The sequence below is a fragment of the Manis javanica genome, chromosome 5 (genome assembly GCF_040802235.1).
Source record: "Manis javanica isolate MJ-LG chromosome 5, MJ_LKY, whole genome shotgun sequence".
Lineage (NCBI taxonomy): Eukaryota > Metazoa > Chordata > Mammalia > Pholidota > Manidae > Manis > Manis javanica.
In genome coordinates this window covers 22958066-22964808 of record NC_133160.1, presented here as the reverse complement: position 1 = coordinate 22964808, position 6743 = coordinate 22958066, and the positions used below count along the sequence as shown (strand labels likewise).

The following is a 6743-nucleotide window of genomic DNA, read 5'->3' as shown; positions in this document are numbered from 1 at the left end:
AGAGGCCGGCTCTTGAGCCGAGGCCGCCCAGCGATTTGTGCGCTTGCGCGGCGTCTGAAGAAGCGTGAACGAAGGTTGGGTTTTGCAGGTGGCTGTTCTTACCTCTTCTCGGAGTTGAAATCAAGGCCATTTCACCTGGGTTAGGGTGGTGGGTAAGACAGTAAGTAATATGAACACGTTGAGGCTTCAGTTTCCCCGCTACTACCTCCACCTTGCTCCCTTGGAGTATTCTAATGATTGAGGAACTCGAAGTTAGAGCGAGAGACGCGCACTTCACTAAGGAGTTTCACTTTATGAGAAATTTAACCTAACACGCTGTGTGGACTGAGGAGAGAAGACATTCCCTGAGGAGAAACGACTTAGCGAGGAGAGAGTCAGGCAGTCAGGAAGCCTCAAAATACTGGTTTGTTAAGTCTCTGCTTGAACGCTGTGGATGCATCATGCAATTCCCCTTGAGGGATGACTGTAACAGCTACCCTTTAGGGGGCTTTCGATATTGTCAAATAGCCTCCAGCCAAAGACCAGCGCGAACATCACTACAGTTTAACAAAGTTGGGCTTGCCGTCTCCTTTCAAAGAGGGAGGAACACCATAAGAACAGGGCAACACCTCAAGAAGAAGGTACTGGAAAGAATTTACAAGATTTGGACTTGTGTTTGGTATTTGGGGGAGAGTTCAAGGAATCAGGTCTTCTCTCTGGATTGTATTCAGAGATGGAAGTAATTCTGTGATGGGGTATTTTAATAATTCTTATCTAAAAAGAGAGAGAAACCAAGAGAGGCTAGAGCTATGATTGGTTAAAAAGTGACAGTTCCTCATGTTAGCTAGGATAGGGGGATGCTTGGTCTTTTTGTGTTTGAGACAATGTTCTTTTTTGTTTGTATTCAGGCATGATTGTGGAGTGGTTCTGTTTTTGTCTTAATCATGGTGGCCACCGAGTGGCTTTGTCTGATGTTGGTGTTCTCTGAAATTGTGTTCAACAGGGCAACACATCCGGGTTGATAGTGTTAACCTAGCTCCCAGTATCAGGAGGTGCTCTTCTCACTGTGCATCATATGTTCTCTGTGTTAGGCCTCAAAACAACTATGTGAGACAATCCACAGATATTAAGTACTAGCCCCTAATCTAAGCACTGCAGGTAAAATTAGGTCCCTGCCTCCAAGGACTTTACAACTTTGTGAGAATGATGCTTTACTAGCCCATTTTTCCAGATGAGGAAAATGTGCTTTCATGGTATTGCATAATTAGTCCAAAATCATACAGCCAGCAAAATGGGAACCTGGGGATCCAAGTCCAGACAATCTAATACCAGTGGCTGCCACTGTAACCCCTTGAAAATCTGATTCTCTACGAAGGCTGCACTTCCTCCCCAGTGACATGACATAGGGAGTTGCTCAACAGAAGCACTATTGACATTTGGGGCCATCGATAATTCTTTGTTGTTGAGTGAGGGCTGTTCTGTACCTTGTAGAAAGTTTAGCAGCGCTGGCTTCTATCCACTAGATGTCAGTGATAACTTCCCCTGGTTGTGACAATCAAAAATGTCTCTATACCTTACCAAATCATCCCTAGTTGAGAGCCACTGGTGTATACTACTTATCTCCTCCTTGGCCTCTGAGAGGTAGCAAATATTTGGGACTTCACAGTCTCCAAGGCTCTTCAAGAAAAGAAGGTTTTCCAGGTTTTCCAGGTTTTCCAAGAGATAGAGCCTACTTAGAGTAAGCTACTAAGAGCAAAAATAATCACTTTTATCTTCCTAACTTCTTTCATCTAGGAATCTCTGTAAAAAATATAGACATTTATTAATTTTTTTATCGTAACAGTAAGGGAAATTGTTGTGATTTTCCTGTTTCACAGATACAGAAGCCAAGTTACGGAGTCCACAAAAAATAGTGAGAAATCCAGAACCAAACTATTGGAATCTTCACTCTAGGCCATTCTTGATGCTCAGCACAACCCCAGATCTCCAGCTGCTCAACAGTAAGCTAATAATGATGATCTTTCAATTGTATACTAAATTTTATGTTTTGATAGGCTTTAAAATATTCCATAGTCTCTCTATGTGACCTGTAAAACAGTTGACTTATAGAGGCTATGACTTAAACAAAATTAAATAATGATGTAATGGGGTATGTGGGGGGGACTTGATAATGGGGGGAGTCTAATAACCATATGTTATTCAAGTAATTGTACATTAATGATACCAAAATAAAAAAAATTTTTTTAATTAAATAATGACAGTACTTGAACTAGAACCCAGATCTCATGATTCTTAGTCCAGTACTCTTTCTACTTGGTAAGGAGTCCATAGATTCTTGTAGGTGATATTTAGTTTATGGAAAACATAAGATATTCTAATTCATATAGATACCCAGATCTGTTTAACCCTTTTATCTATAAGCACCTCATTATATGATGCCTTTTAAGAATTAGCTTTGGTGAGGGAAAGAGAAAAGTCACTGAGATATTAATGAGAAACATCTAATAACTCTGAAATTAAACTTATCTTTTGGTTGTTGTAGTAGGTCCCCTAAAAGAAGTCTTGAATAGAGTTAAACTTTGAGAACTAAATAGTAGGAATGAATTCTTAATTATTTAATCACATATAAAAATGATTTATGAAATAATGTGTCACTGAGGTGATTTAAGAGTCACCAAATCTAAGCAAGTTGACCAGGCTATAGTCTAATGAAAATACTATCTCCAAAAACCATCATTATATGAGTGATTTCCAAATCCATATTTCCAACCCAAACCTCTCTTCTGAGTCCTAGACTCACATATCTAAGTGCCCACTTCTCTACATTTGCTTCTTTTACAGAGATCTCAAAGTTACTATTTTTAAAACAGAACTCTAGGTATTTCCCATTGAAAGTCTTTCTCATCTCAGTTAAGGGCACTGCTCTCTACAGTTGTTTTGTTACAGAAAATACTGGAAAACCTGGACTGGGTCACTGATGGAAGAACCAGGCAGCGCTTGGAGGTCTTGGAGTGTTGAGGTTTTATTCTTACACCAGCAGGCTCAGAGGGGAGTAATCTCCCAAGGTCTGAGCCCTGAGCACAAGCAAGGGGAGCAATTTATATTACTTTGATATGTGGTATTTCAGCATGTGCAGGGCAAAAGAGGAGCCTGGAGGAGAAGAGGAGGGAGCTGGGAGTGCTTTGCCAACCAGAGGAAAAAAGCCATTTGCTGACCTTGACGACTGTGTTGAATATTTTCCTTATCACTACTCCCTCTGATGCCCCTTTAAACACTTCGTTTTAGCGGGTATCATCTTTTTGGTTTATAATAGGGTTATAATGGCTTGTATTTAAACTTTTCATTGCTTTGAGCTAGGATTTTTTCTTGTGACTTTTTTCGTTAAAGTCCTGAGTACTTTGTGAAGAACACAAATGATTATGTTTTTATGCATCTGTCTGTATGGGCCTTGTGTGTACAAGTTGAAATGAGTCCTTCAGACTCTTGATAAGCCTGCACTTAACAAAAAATACCCAGTTTTCCTCAGTCCTAATTTATTTTTATGCATCTGAGCATTACACTCAGGCTGGCTTATTTGAGTGTGAGAGGACAGGTGCTAAGGGTGGCAGGCCACTGAGGGCGGCTCCCTTGGGTGATGACCACACACTTTATAACTTTGTACAGTTAATTTGATAGAGGTAACATTATAGAGAGGTACTTTGGAAATGCAGTCTGAGACTTGAGTTCAGCTAAGAGAGACAGGTAAGCACAGCAGAACAACTTACGAGTACCCAATAGACAATAGAAAGGGTAACTTTTTGAGGAACAGTTTAGTCAGATGGGGGAGCTGCAGAGAGTTTAATGCCCCGGATGAGAGATTCTATTCCAGCAAGGGCCAGAATCCGCGGTGTGCAGGTTTTCATTAGTCAGAGGGTAATCATCAGATGTGGATGCGGAGAGGATTCGGGAGGTCTGGCTGAGCCTTCTATTAATGTATTTCTTTGTCTGGATTATGGGCCTTTTTCACTCTGGAATGGTGGACCCATGGAGTGATGCCTGCAACTTTGAGGGCAGTAGGAGTGATTAGAACAACAATGTGGGGGCCAGTCCACTGAGGTATGAGGGGGTCCCTTTTTCAAACTTTCACCCAGACTGAGTCCCCAGCCTAGAAGGAATGTACTGGGGTCCCTAAGGAGTTTGGACTTTCTGTGGTATATTGTTGCAGCTTATTTAGGGTGGCTCCCAAGGATTGGAGCTGTTCCCTTGCTCCCTTATCTCCTATCTGGCATAGGTTCCCTGGGAGACTTCCTAGACGCAGGGGTGGGTGTCCATACATTAATTCAAAAGTGGAAAAACCTTGAGTTCCAGGTGTGCAGCGAGTATGCAGGAGAGCCAGGGGAAGTTCTGGCCATGGGAGGCCAGTTTCTTGGCAAAACTTAAGCTATGGTTCCTTTGAGGGTGCGATTCATTTGCTCCACTTCCCCTGAACTTTGTGGCCTGTATGCAGTGTGGAGTTTCCAGGTAATGTTGAGAGATTTAGTTAAAATCTGTACTGCATCTGCTACAAAGGCAGGTCCATTGTCACTGTGACTTGTAGACAGTAGGCCAATCTGGGGTACAGTTTCTCTCAGGAGGACTTTGGCTATAACCTGGCTTTGTTTTGTCCTGGTTGGGAAGGTTTCAATCCACCTAGAATATGTACACACTATTACTAGAAGGTATTTGAGTCCTTTGCTTGGCTGGACATCTGTGAAGTCTATCTCAAGGTTTTCAAAGGGGGCAACTCCTGCTCTTTGGACACCTGGTGGGGGTCGCAGTGCAGATTGAGCATTGTTTCTGGCAAAAGTCATACACTCCTCACTTACTGCTCGGCTTAATAATGCTGGCAACTGGCTGATGTAGTATTGCTTTTTGAGGAGGGCTTCTAGTGTAGTTTTTGTTAGGTGGGTGAGCTGATGGTATTTGCTGACTAGATGCCTTCCGGTTACAGTTGAGACAAAGATGTGTTTGTCAGGTGCATCTACCATTTTTTTTTAGTTAGGGTGGCTCCTTCAGCCATGGCCCAGCCCTTCTCTTTTTCAGTGTACTTGGGTGGAAGGGCCTCCACTGGGTGTGTTAAGGCTATAGTGAGGGAACAGGCTTTATCTGTTTTTTTATTGGCCGCTGTTTCAGCTGCTTTATCTGTTAGCTGGTTCCCCTGTGATACAGGGTTGTTTTCCTTTTGGTGTTGTTTGCAATGCAGAATTGCTACTTTTTGGGGGAGCCAGACAGCCTTGAGGAGTTTTAGTATTGTGCCATCTGAGAGTTGGAGAGGAATTGGTGTCTCTGTGTGTTTAAGAAGGGCACAACAGTATGGGGGAACTTGACATTTATTTTTTGTCCCAGGGCAAGTTTATCTGCTTTTTAATGAATAGAACTGTGGCTGCCAGTGTCTTGAGGCAGGGTGGCCATCCTGCTACAACCGCATTTAGTTTTTTGACAGGTATGCGACTGGCCACTGCTAGGGCCTAACAGTCTATGTGAGAACTCCACGGGCTACTTTTTTTCATGTATGAAGAGATTGAAGGGCTTTTTTATTGCTGGCAGGCCTAGGTCTAATACCTGTTCTGAAGCAGCCTTTATTTCCAGGAAGGTGGCTCTTGCCTCTTCTGTCTAGACAGGGGGCTCTCGGTCTGGCCTCCCCTAGGAGGCTGTAGAGGGGTTTTGCCATTGCCAAAAATCTGGAAATCCAGAAATCCAGATTCTGCAGAATCAGTGGCCCCCAGGAACTTTCGTATGCCTTCCTTCATCTGGGGCTGAGGTAAGGAGATAATGACCTTTTCTACCTTTTCTTCTCTAGCCCCAGTGCCCTTTCTCTCTGGATGAGGAGGAAGCCCAAGTACTGGACTTGCTGCTGGCAGATTTGTGCCCTTTTTTTATGAGGCTCAGTATCCTGAGTCTGACAGGAGTTGCAGGAGGGCCTTTTGTGCCTTTTGCACAATTTCCCTGGGTGTCACTGGCAAGGAGGAGGTCATCTACATACTGCAGGAGGGTGCAGCATGTGGCTTCCCTTGGAAATCTGGCAAGGTCTACGGCCAATGCCTCTCCAAAGAGAGTGGGTGAGTTCTTGAACCTTTGTGGAAGCCGTATCCAAGTAACTGCATCTGCTGCCCCATATCCGGTTCAGTCTATTCAAAGGCAAACAAGAGCTGGCTTTGGGTGGCCAGCGGAGGCAGAAAAAGCATCTTTTAAGTCTAGGCAAGTGAACCATTTGGCAGACCCCAGGATCTGGCTGAGGAGGGTATACAGATTTGGGACCACCGGGTGTAAAGAGACAGTCACTTTGTTAATGGCTCACAGGTCTTGAACAGGCTGGTACCCTCCTCCTGGCTTTTTGACTGGTAGAAGCAGGGTGTTCCAGGGCGACTGACACTCGATTAGAATGCCTGCATCTTTGAGTCTGATCAGGTGTTCCTGGATGCCTGCTCTTGCCTCTTGTGAGAGGGGGTACTGCTGCTGTCTTTGTGGCTGGCCCCCTGGAGTCAATTTTACAAAGACAGGGATTTGGTTATGAGCAAGTCCAGGTGGGTTGTCTTCAGCCCATATTGAGGGGATGGCACTCTGAATTCAGGCGGCCTACTTGAGAGGGTCTGGGCACAGAGTAGCCTCTACTCCTCTTCCCTGGGTGCTGTTATTGCCAGTACGAGGGACCATGGCTCTTCCTGGCCTGGATTTAGTTTGAGGCTGGTGTGTCCAGTTGGTTCAAAAGTTATCTGGGCTCCCAGCTTTGAGAGTATGTCTTGGCT

General features: G+C 44.1%; 1 long non-coding RNA gene across 1 annotated transcript in view; it reads left to right on the top strand.

Annotated features, from left to right (window-relative positions):
* The first annotated feature begins 60 nt into the window (after positions 1-60).
* LOC118971432 (uncharacterized) overlaps positions 61-6743 on the top strand; it is a 47240-nt gene continuing 40557 nt past the window's right edge. The window contains exons 1-2 of the long non-coding RNA XR_005059861.2: positions 61-620; positions 1857-1979. This is a non-coding gene — a long non-coding RNA (uncharacterized lncRNA). The remainder of the gene's footprint in view (positions 621-1856; positions 1980-6743) is intronic.